The sequence below is a fragment of the Prosopis cineraria genome, unplaced genomic scaffold, assembly GCF_029017545.1.
Source record: "Prosopis cineraria cultivar Desert tree isolate PC_DT_omini unplaced genomic scaffold, ASM2901754v1 PC13, whole genome shotgun sequence".
NCBI classification, from domain to species: domain Eukaryota; kingdom Viridiplantae; phylum Streptophyta; class Magnoliopsida; order Fabales; family Fabaceae; genus Prosopis; species Prosopis cineraria.
In genome coordinates, this window is record NW_026555344.1 from 33,137,059 (window position 1) to 33,150,541 (window position 13,483).

Here is a 13,483-nt window from a genome sequence, read left to right on the forward strand (position 1 = left end):
AGGAATTTACAATTGCTTGAATCAATATTTATAATTTATTTTTTAACAAAATTTTGTCAAAAACTTATCCATAATAAAATCTGTATTTTGAAAGTTTATTGTCATTCTCCCAATGTTTTAATGTATAAATAATGCCTTTCACATTCTAGATCAATTCATTGGCAGAAAAAATAGTTTACGAGACTTTGTTTTACCTTTCAACAAGCCACAACATGTTTTTTGTTAATTATTAAAAAAAAAAGTGGCTGAATCTTATGCTTAGAGCTCTGATACATTGTGTTAGATTCATGCTGATTGGGTATAAAAAAAATATTACCATTAGACCAACCATAAGATCTATTCTTTCTAAATCATAATATAGAGTATTAATAACTATTTTATAGTTATAAAAAAAATTAATAAAATCTTAATCTCTTAAAAAAATTATCTTTACAATTATATCTTCATTAATTAAATATCTTATATAAATATCTTAATAATAACAATTAAAATTTTAATATATCATTCTTTTAAAAAGAGTACGAAAATAGGGGTATAATTAGAATCTAGAAAATACCATATATTATTTTTCCTTCAATTCAAATATCTGCAGCTTTTGAAAAAAATATTCATACAAATAAATTTCTCATTACTATAAAAAATATTATTTTTATCCTTAGTCTCAATTACTAATGCACTTTATAATAAATAAGAAATACATTTACATAATGATTTAGATTAATAAATATAAGGGATGAAATAGAAAAAAAGTTTTATATATGTTACTTGAATTTTGTTATAGATTCCTATATTTTTTTATTTTTGATATTTTAGGTCCCCTATGAGCAGTGTTATAGGAATCTAGAATACTAAAAAAAAGTATAGAGACTTAAAATAATAAAAAAGGTGTAAAGACTTCTAATAAAATTTGACTAAAGTGCAGTATCGTAAAGTTATATTTTTTTTTCTTAAAAAAGGTTTATATTTTTGACACGAAAGAGTAGTCAGAGATAAAGTTGTTAAATTTGCGAGTTTAAATAAACTCGTTACAAGAATGTAAATTTGAAACGTAAACTCATTAGAGTCTACTTTTATTAATAAATAACCTTTAAAAATATATACCTAAATAATTAAAATATAAAATATGATCATAATTTAATTTAAATATATTTTAAGTATAAATTATTGAAATTAAATCTATTTACACTCATGGATTATCATATCTAGCATAGAAATTTTAAAATAGGGCAATTTATTTTTGATATTTTTTGTTTTCTTTTTATATTAACATTAGTTTTTGTTTTTTAGTTTTATTTTTATTGAACTGGATCTTATCATTTTTATGAATCAAATTTTACATAATATATATCTATCTTATTTAATGAGTTTATGAGTAAATTAATATGATTTTAAAATTTAAAAATATAAAAACAATAAACTTATAAAGTTTATTTGTAAATTTAATTAAATTTTATTTAATTTGAGTTTATAAAAAAAATTAATATAATTTTATAAATTAAAAATATAAAAATGATAAATTTATAGAGTTAATTTAAGAGTTTGATAAGAATGATGGAAGACGAGCATATTCCTAGACAAGAGTCTCTGTTCGAATGGACATGAAAAAGTCGAAATAGCACCGGGCGTCTTTGAACAGTACTGAGATGAAGCCAACTTCCCTCAAGGAGTTTTTGGATATTTCACATAACAAGGGTTTGGTGGTCACATGGAGGTTCAGTCCTCAACCACAAGTCATGAATTATGAAAGACCAACCCCCACAAGGATCCACATCCTCTCATACTTCCACTCCCTCAACCTTCCTCAGCAGCAAGAAGTTCTACACCATTCAATTAATATCTAATCGTCATATCTTGTATCTCATATTAAAATAATTTGATTATAAAAATAATTTTTATATATCTTGTTTTACTATTTTATATTCTATCTGTTAAAAAATATAAGGCATTTTTTGAGGAGTTAGATGTTAAAAAAGGTAAGGTATTTTTAGTCTTTTAATGTGTAATCATTATCTTTTTTTTAAAAGTGCCTTTATTGATAGTAACTTTATATTTATTATACGGTATTTAATAGGAATAAATATAAAAAATAAGGTTAGTTGAAAAGTAGGTAACAACTTTATTAGGAATAAAATTCGATTAAAAATATCTTACATATTTAAACGGAGGGAGTATATATATATATATAAGGATAATGATTTAAATTGATTTTTTTAATTTTTAAGACTTGTTTTAAAAAATTGCTTTGCATTTTTTTAAATATCTATTATTAGAGTTTGAATAAATCAGACTATATAAATATAAGTTAGCTTGCAGGGGCTTACGGTATGTTTCATTCAAACCTTGGCCTAACTTATTTAACAAAAACCTATTTAAAAAAATTTTACAAAGTGATTTTTTAGGACAAGTTTTTAAATAAAAAATAAAAAATCAGTTTAAATCATTATCCTAATATGTATATGTATATATATATAATAGTGAAATAATAGAGTGTTTAATAAGGATAAATATAAAAGATAAAATTAATTTAAAAATAATTAATTATTTTATTAAAAAGTAAAATTTAATTAAAAATATTTTATATTTTTAAATAAAATAAGTATGAATTTAAGGGGGAGGATGTACCATGGCTGAGGATTGCTGAGGGAGTGGGAATTTAGGATCCGGTCCCAACCCGCAAATGCTAAGTGCTAAATAAATTCTCCGAAGGCAAGTGGAGGCCTCCTTCTGCAGTGGCATGTGGTAGTTGGTGATTGAATTTCTGAGTTCTGACAAATTATTCATGACCTTGTCCCAACTTTGTCATTCACTTTTCTCAATGCATGCACTCAAAAACACTCTGATTCAAATTAAAAATTTCTCCACATTATTTATAAATCACTTTTTTAAAATTCATTATTTTTTATTAAATTTAATAAATTACTTCCTCCATCTTAAATTATAAAATATTTTTAAATAAAATTTTATATATTAATAAATTTAATTAAATATATTTAATAATTTTATTTTTTTTAAATAAAAATATGAACTTTTAAAAATATCCATTATTTAATATATTAAAAAAAAGAACAAAAATTAATTATAGAAAATAAAATATAATATTAAAATTGATGCATTTTATAAAATCTTAATATACCTAAAGTGTTTAATATTTTAAGATATAAAAATTCCTTTAAAAATGTCATATAATTTGAGATAGAGAGAGTATTATTTTTGGTCCTATTAAATATATATATATATATGTATATATTAATAATATATTTTCTCTAATATTTAATAAATATAAAAAATTTGTAATAAAAATTTAATAATATAATTTATAAATAAGACAAAAAAATTTATTTTCTTACCTTATAAATAAGAGCAAAGTCAGTACTTTCTCTATATTTACTTGTTGAAAAATTAATCATTTAATATTTAAAGTTTTGATTAAGTAATAACTTAATTTCTGAACTTTGGCTTATTATAATTTATTATTTATAGTTTTGATTCAATTGTAATTCAATCTCTCAACTTTAACTCTTGCAAATCAATCCCTATAGTTTTAACCATTTAAATATTGATCATTATATTTTAAAAAATAAAATTATAAAGATTAAAATTATATTAAAATTTAGGACTAATATTTTAAATTAGTAAACCCTTTAAATATTTATAAAGATTAAAATTTTAAAATAGTTTAATCTTTATAATTTTATTTTTAAAATTTAATGACTAATATTTGAATGGTTAAATCTATGGGGATTGAGTTGCAAAAGTCAAAATAAGAGACTAAGTTACAACTGAATTAAAATTACAAAGACCAAGTTACAACAAATTAAAATTCAGAGATTGAGTTATAATTGAATTAAAATTATAAGAATTAAATAATTAATTTTTTCTTTTCTTCTCCTTGTTTGCACAGGAACACTTTGAAGAAGTTCTGTTCAATTATCCCTGGACATCACGTTTTCTAAATTTCAAGATATTATTATTACTGGTTTCCAATAATATTTTACAAAAAAATATTTCCAATAAGATATTATTAAGGGGGTTAGATGTTAAAAAATATAAACTTTTAATGTTTTAGGGTATAATCATCGCATTTGTTTCCAAAAGTATCCCTAATGACTAAATTACATTATATTTATTTTAGAAACACTTGATAAATATGAAAAGCTGGTGTTATTTTGAAGACAAATAATTATTTTATTAAAGAATAAAATTCAATTAAAAATATCTTATATTTTTAAATGAAAGGAGTATTTCTTTTGATTCTTAATATAGGATATTTTCTCAAGATAAGAAATTGTGCGGTCTCTATAATTATTTTTTTCATTATACTCTTTATTTATTATTCCATTAAAAAAGTTAATTAATATTAGCTGTCATTATTAGATATTTAAATAAAATATTTAATAAGAGTATAATTGGATAGATGTACTAGTATAATTTTTTTAAAAAAATTAAGGTTTCAATTAATTTTTTTAAAAAAATTAAGGTTTGAGGACAAATAAATAGGCATGGAGCCATGGACGGAGTCTAATTATTTTAGCTAATTATTGGGTTTGTAATTCGTAAATAATTGCTACATTCAATCTCTTTTCTCTCCATCTTATTTAAATATTCTCCCATATGTTTTTTACTCCCTCCATCGCATTATTGTATTTTAAAAAAATTATGATTGGACATAGATTATGAAGTATAGTAAATATATGTAAAAATATATTTCATTTGATGTTTATTGTAAAGCACTTCTAACCATACCTTGAAATTAAAAAGACATAGTTAAATTATTAATTTTATCTGAAAATAAAATAAAATTTTAATTTTATCAGTATTTAATTAAATAGAAAAGTTTCAATTTTTTATTACATTTTTTCTGTAATTAATAACTTTTAAAAGGAATAATATTGAAAAACTTAATTCATAGTCCCTCTATTAAACAATATAAGACATTTTTTAAGGAGGTGGATGTTAAAAAATATAAGGCATTTTTAATCTTTTGAGGTATAATTATTGCTTTTTTTTAAAAGTGTCCTTATTAATAATGACTTTATATTTCTTGTAGGGTATTTAATAAGGATAAATTTAAAAAAATAAAATTAATTAAAAAGTAAGTAACTATTTTATTAAGAGATGAGATTTGATTAAAAATATCTTATATTTTTGAACGGAAGGAATATATCATTATGTGATTTATAAAGATATAATAACTTCTGTTGGTTAGAACGCTGGATGCTTTATAGCATATTTTGCCAGATTTATTCCTCATTTAATGCCTCTATAATATTATAATAATAAATAGTACATTACTCTAATGATAAAACAAGATTTTTTAATTTTTCTTAAAAAACTTGTAATATGAAACAATTCTTTTCTTAAAAAGACAAATATAATGAAGGGATCAAGGGAGGGAGTATAAAATAAAATTATTTATGTCTAATTTAACATTTAACAACTACTCATTTAACATTCATTAGGAAGTAACTCATACATTTGAATAAAATATTTTTAACTATTTTTCTTATTAGCAAAATAGCTTGAACAATTATATTTTATGTCTTAACTTTTTTCCCCTTTTCACTTTTATTCCCAATTAATGCCTAGCATGTTTTCAACGTGCATGGACTAAATCTTTTTATTCTTGATCAGGAATATTTTTTGAAAAAAATACTAATTGCTCCTTGATTTCCAAGCTGTAATTCCTGAGTCTTTTTCTATTAGAAAAAATTATATAATTAACTTTATATATTCAAAGTACATGTTTCAATTAAATCAAAACATATGAATATTTTATATATTATTTATTCCACAATAAACTTTTGATATTAATATTATTTTTAATACCTTTAGTCCTTTAAATATACTTGTTTTAATTTGAATGGAAAAGGTATATTATATATGAAACTAAATATTTAATTCTTTTTCATATCATATCAATATAACATACTTAACATATGTGTTTTTAATTAAATAAGATATATATATATATATATATATCTTTAATGACTTCTTTGACCTATGTTAAATATCACTTTTTACCCGCGGCAATACTCTCATTCCAAACTCCATTTAAGGTGATTTGCTTACATTTATTGTTCAATTATATTTTAAATATGATTGCCTCTGATAAAAAAAACGAGTAAATTTGAAGTATTGTAAAATTTTTGAAATTAGACTATGGAGAAGTAGGGAGAGTTTGGATCAGATCCCAAGATGCAGCCTTGCAGATCAGGGAGGAGGAGAAGGGGCAATTATACTGGGGGCAAATATTGTCCTTTTCACCTGAGATATTGAGGATAAAGTGGACATTTTAACAAAGATTGTAGATTTTGTAATTTTGCAATGAACATTTATATATGAAACTAAATATTTAAGTCTTTTTCATATCATATCAATATAACTTGGACATTTTAACATTTATATAGCCCCCTCTCTTAGGAATGGCTATTAGGAAAAAAATAAAAAATAAAAAAGTCCAACGGACGCCCAGCCAGACAATGGTGTAGTGGCATTCTTCTCTTACACATGTAGCCCCCCTTACAAAACGACACTATATGATAATTAATATTCTTTTTTATCATGGGCCTCCTTACAAAACGACACTATATGATAATTAATATTCTTTTTATCATGAATATTCTTTTTATCATGGGCACTATGTAAACTAATATTGATTTTTTATTGTTGAATTGAAGGGATAATCACTAATGGCCTAAAATTGGGAGCAAGATTGAATTCACGACTTTCTACTTATAAGAGAATTTACATGTCCCTAAACTAAAAGATCATTGGCTATAAACTAATATTTATCATGAAGAATCATATTATTAGTACAAAGAAGCTCTAAATACAACCAAATTATTATTGTTGTTGTTGTTGTTATTGATAATTATAATAATAGTACTTCCATACTCTTGGTTCTATTTATTATTTCTCCTGTTTTATTTATAAGGTAAAAAAAAAGATTAATTTTGATCCTATTTATAAAACTCTTTATTATTTTCTATGTTAATCTTTGCCTTTCTCCCTTTATTTGATGTAAAAAAAATTATTTAAAATTGTTCCTCTCGTCCTTATTAAAAGGTTGAGGTGAAAAGTTATTAAATTTTAAGACATAATTAATATAATTTAAAATTTTCTTTAATTTCAGTGAAATATATTCAAAGCAACTTATAAATAAAATTAAAAAAATATTAGAGCTTGTTTAAAACTGTTTTTATTTTATTGTTCTAAAAATTAATGTTTTAAAGTAGAATATGTCTTGAGAATAAAAAATAATGAAAACATGTGTTTTTTACATTTTCTCTTATTGTTTAGAACAATAATTCCAGAAATCTAACATATGTTTTCATTTTTTGATTCTTCAAAATAATATTTGATTTTTTATTCTTTAAAATATTAAAGAACAGAAAACTGTTTTTGAAACAGATTGCTAAACAGTTGGTAACTAAACTTCTAGTTGGGTTTTTTTGAAGTTGATTTTTACGCAAACGCGTCCCTAAACACTAAAAAGCAACACTTTTTCACAACTTTAATTGAAATAAATAAATAAATAAATAAATATCACTCTTTCGTGGTCTTCCAACATAATTTCCCAAATTTCACTAATTAAAAATGTAACAGTCCCTCAGTTTTTGGTCCCAACGATTTTTTTTTTTGATAAATTGGTTCATTAGTCCAAAAAAAATTTTCTACCCAAAAAATATAAATCAAATTTTGAAAAATTTAGGAGTATGGTTAGTTCATATTAATATACAAGGAGTTTATCATTGATATACAAAGAGTTTATTATAAAAAATTTAAAAATTTATAGAGGATTTATCATTTATATCTAATGATATATCATTGATAAATATAATAAACCGGCCATAATGTAAAATATAATAAATATTGAGATATTTGCTTAATTTGATCCTATAATATGGGTTTTATATGCAAAAGCTCCCTTTTTTGATATCTTGTGTATATTTTGCTTCTCATCATCTTTTTAATTTCACCACAAATTTCCATAACAAATTTCTAATTATTTTTGGAAAAATTGATAAGAATGACAATAAAGATAGTTAGGAAAAGGGACTAAAAAGGTTCTTCAGCAGAATTAAAGTTATAACATTTTTTTGTTAAGAGAATAAAATAAAAAAATAAAATAGTTATAATCAAATTAGTTAAAACCACCCAGCCGTACATAGTAATATATATGATTAAAACTATAATATTATCCTATGTTATGACTCACCATAGCTAGTAATCATGGCTTGAATGTGCCTAAATTAGTTGTTAATACTAGTATATAATACTCCTTCTGTCTTTATATATAAAAAGTTTTTTAAAACTGTTTTTTGTCTTTAAATATAAGAGTTGTTAACATATTTTTTAATGAATGAACCATTATACCCTTATTAAATTGAAAAGAAAAAATATAAGTACCCTTATTAATTTATTTTGAAAAAAAATTTATTTTTATTTACAATAATTAGGGATAAAATTAAAATATTGCTGTTCTTTTAATTAGAGAACTAATTTTTATTAATTTGCGTGATTTAGTTAAAGATATCTTATATATAGTAATGGATGTAGTATTTTTTTGGGTCAGTCAACATGATATACACACCGACAAGCTTTTAAAAATTTTTTGATGAATAATAGTTGTTTCATCCAAATTTAAGTAACCTTGTTATTTAATTGTTGTCAGTTCAGTGCATCACTGCGGAAAATATTTATAGTATCTTTAATGCTATAAGTTACTGTTACAAATGAGTTAGTTTAAGTATTTATTCACGCTATGTATCTTTTTCCATTTAAATGACGCTATAACATCAAGAGCAGGATGACCTACCTAATTCATACACCCGTTGGTTGTAAATGTTAATGGGTATTGTCACGCCCCAAAAATCAGGTGTGACCGGCACGGGATATAGGCACAAAACTCATATCCCTTAAGCCTTGATCGAATAAACTCTGAAATTAATACGTTAAACACACTAATAGAGTAATTAGAAATTGTTACAATATTAATTCAAATATTCAACTTTAAAAGAAATATAAGGCTCCTACCTGTAGTCTATGTGGAGCACCTAAGGCCAGACGCCAACGTAGGTATAAGTTCAAATTTTTCATCAAATTAGGATTTGATTAAAATAATTCTTCTGCTTCAATTCAGCAATAAAACTCCTCAGTGGATATCTCGAGTCACGAGTTCAACTATACCATCTGAGACCAAAATATCTTTTCCAGTGAATAACGTCCCAACAATAAATAATAGAACATAAATAAAATGAAAAGTTTGAAATAGTTATGTAAGTTAAATAGACAAAATTTTCATAAAAATTTTATAAACTTCATAATAAAATGGCTCTATAAATTTCAAATAAAATCTCAAATCATTGAACTATCATAGAAAATGATATTATCACTTGATTTCAAGAAAGCACATAAATGAAATAAATATTTATAAACAAATTACTAAATAAAAACCAATAGAATATGAAATCATCAAACGATTGGATTCATAAATATAGGGACTTATTAGAACAATTAACAAACGTGGACACATAATCCACGAGGGTAACTAACCAAACGCGGCTTATGCCACAAAAACAAACGTGGACACTCAGTCCACGAGGGTAAATAACCAAATGCAGCCGAAGCCACGAAACAAACGTGGACACACAGTCCACGAGGGTCATGGTAACCAAACGCGGCTTGAAGCCACGAAACAAACGTGAGTACGATGCTCACGAATAACCATCCCTCCATTCCACGTGCGTTGGCCATCGCACGGGGCTAGCACCTCCTATAAACATTCTGCTAGCTAGGTGTACCATGGCGCGCCAAGGGCTAACGGAACTGCCGTTAGCAACTAGTGTTTCGTATAAAGTCCCCTTTTTTTAAAACTATTTTCAAACATGCGAGAAAATCATCGCTTTCATGATACAATTCTCGTTCTCAAAATCAAACTCGCATGAATACTTTTAAGCATGAAAACTTGCCAGAATAAAATTTCATATCCAATGCTCATGCTTGCATTTATCGAATAATCAAAATTTCAAAGTCGAACTCGCATGAATCATTCTTTGTATCAATCCAATATTTGATAAAATAAAATTCTCATAATCAAAGTTCAAACTTAATTTAATTGATCAAATAACATTTCAAATTTGATAAAGCTAATTTTTCAAAATAAAGTAAAGTTAATCAACAAATATCCAATAATTGCATTAATGCTATTAAAATGATTTCCAAAACAAAGTAATATTCCAGTAAAAGAAATTTTGATTAAAAATAATCAGTTGGGACGCTATCCACTTACCTGATAAGCCTTTCCAACCTCTATAGCTTACTCCTTATCACTTTTATCAAGATCCTCTTCCTCTAGACACCCTATATGAACATATTTATATACATGCGAAATTTAAGTCAACAAAAATAACTCTAATCAACTACAATAGTAATTATTCAAAGACACCAAAATTCATATCTTAAAAGCTTCTCTAATTTCACAGTTACTTCATATGAATACTCCCCTTATCTAACATATTGAGTATACTTCTATTTTCAAACTCTATAACACACACATCCAATTTTGTGTGTGTGTGTTACATTTAATCTTTCAATTGCTTCATAATTCCTTTAGTGAACGTTACATCAAACACCTAATATACACCCTAAAATTGAATCATAACACAACACTGTAATTTATAAATTCTCAACCATAACTCAAGAATCCAATAAATCTATCAATAACATAGATAAATGTCTTTACAATATTCGATTCAAATTTACAAATGAGTAACACCCAAGCCAATTCATGTCTCTTGCGAGATCCAACAAAGTTGTAGAAGAAAAAAAATACCTACTCACATATCTCTTTTTACCATTTCCAAGTTAAACTCATAAGATAATAGCACCCCAACCAATTAAGTTTTTCAAGAAACTTATTGATATTCTAGTAAATATACAATAAAATAACTCCTTTTCACAAGCATTTTAACAAACATTTCATGGTCACTAACTGTCAAATTCCATGTCAAAGTTTTTTTATTTCAAACTCATCCTAACCGCTTCTTAACATCATCTAGTTCAAACAAAATTAACTTGACTCAAACTCTAACCATACTTATCATAATCATACTTCCACTACACAAATTTCAGTAACTTAGAAAAAAAAATTTCAATTTCAATCATTCATTCAGACACACTTTCTTGCACTAAATTATCAAGAAGAGTTCAAAAATCCTCACCTTAAGTACCAACAATAACAGAGGAGGGAGAGAACGAGAAGAAGCCGACAGAACAGGGAGAGGAGTTCTCCTATTTCCAGCTTCAACCAATGGCAGACCACTCCTCTTTCTCTCTTCAGAAACGCACAAGCAGGCTAAAGGACCAGATGCACTCAACCACAGTAATAATAGAAGAAGAAAAAAAAATCACGAGCTGCATAGAGAACGAATCAGAGACAGGGTACACACGAAAGGAAGAAAACAGAATCACAGCACTAGATCAAACAGAGATGAGCTCGCGAACAACCCTACCAGCTCCGACGACCTGATTCTCGGACCCCAGCTGCGTGTACGTGAACAGCGAGAACAGAGAAGCAACAAAGAAAACAAGTAGAGACAGGGAAGTACGGCGGACAACCTGGGTATCACATAGAGATGCCGAGTCTCCACTTTCACCGCGCGATCAAATATAGTGGAGGACGACAGAAAAAGGGAAGAGATGACAGTGGACTGGAGGAAATCGAAGCTCCCTATCTCTCTCCATTGTTTCTGGACTTTTCGACAGGGAAAAGGAAAATATGAGAGAAGAAGCCACACGTTTAGGTCTCTGTCTCTGTCTTTTTTTTTTCCAGAAGGGCATTATTGTAATTTTGTCAATAGGCTGAAGCAAAAGAGAAAATATAGAAAATTTGCACTCTTGGCCTCATAAGATTCAAACTCATGACCTATTAAATAAGTAGCAATATAATTGCCACTAGACAAACTCTTCTTCTTGTTAATTTATTCCAAAATTAATATAAATACACTTAAACACAATATTATGTATTTTTTAATTTTAATTTTAATTTTAACTTTTAATTTTTCAAAAAAAAAAATTTGGGTTATTACAGGTATTTATTTGCATTTTAAAAATGAATGAATTATTTTAAGAGAAATTCTTAAGTTGACTAAGTACATCATGTCATTTGTGATCTGTTCAATAAAAACATGACATTTAGATAGTATTAAATGTAAATTAATTCTAACATTAATGATAGTAGAAAAATGAAAATGCATAAGATTTAATTTAGATGAGTTAAATCATTCTAATTGGACAAATCATAAATGGCGTGCCACATTGGGTGTATCTAAAATTTTCTCTTATTTTAAGGTGGTTATAGAATACAATTGTTTACAGCTCGGTTTGTTTAAGCATTCTATCCAGAACGCATGAACAAATGATTCGGTGATTTTTAGAAAAATTTATTCTATATATAATGATGATGAGCTGAATCATACAACATGGTGATCCAAATTGGTGGCTGAGGTGAACCCAATACAGGGGTGTTGAGGCTGTGGGTTAGATGACATGTTTGTAAACAAAATTATATTGGGTGTCGAAGCACATGTCAGTGAGCATAAGTTGAGATGCGCAACGGTAAATAACAACACCAACAATACCAATTTTACCCCATAGTTTTCAGGCATGTGTTTGACTTGGTCTGAATTTGTGGTATTAGGTTATCTGTTATTAATCTTTGCTAATAATAAAAAAAAAAAAGGTTATCTGTCATTAATCTGTAGTAAAACATTGTTATGACAAATTAACATTTATATATGAGCCGTTATCGTTTATTGTAATAATTTTATTTTATTGAGTTTTGTGAAACTGTTATTTTGTTTAATGCCTTTGAAAAAACAAATGTTATTATATGCAGTAGAAATAATATGAGTTCGAATTCGAATTAACGAAAACGTTGGGATTCGGTAATGAGAGGTAGCGTATCAATGATCCATGAATAGTATAATTTTTTGATGATATATTCATAATTTTTTGAAATGGTAAAATTTGAAGCAAAGAACAAGAAAGTTGGAATTGGTTTCAGTGCTCAACACAGTAATAAACATCGTGGTGCTTAGCGCTGTGATGAGATCTGAATCATTCAAATTTTGATCTGAATGATTCAGATTTAAAGTATTATTATATTTTATATTTATTAAAAAAATTATAAAATAATTTCAATAAATTTTTTTAATATGAATTAAATTTAATTTAAAGAGTCTAATTTAATATTAAGGGTTTTATAATTGATGTCCATTGACTATTTAAATGTACTTTGCATAGTCCAGAACTAGATACTCAATGCATATCAATTATAAAACTCTTAATATTAAATTGGGTCTTTCAAATTAAATCTAAATCATATTAAAAATAAAAAATTATTAAAATTATTTTATAATTTTCATTAATTTTTATTTTAATAAATGTAAAATAAAAATATATAATGGTATTTTAAATCTGA

General features: G+C 25.4%; 1 long non-coding RNA gene across 1 annotated transcript; it reads right to left on the minus strand.

Moving 5' to 3' along the window:
• Positions 1 to 8,967: 8,967 nt before the first annotated feature.
• LOC129291791 (uncharacterized) lies at positions 8,968 to 11,761 on the minus strand. Its single transcript, XR_008588769.1, has 4 exons — positions 11,514 to 11,761; positions 11,223 to 11,415; positions 10,292 to 10,362; positions 8,968 to 9,192 (listed from the first exon to the last, which is right to left on the minus strand). It is a non-coding gene; the product is annotated as an uncharacterized LOC129291791 (long non-coding RNA).
• Positions 11,762 to 13,483: the final 1,722 nt, after the last annotated feature.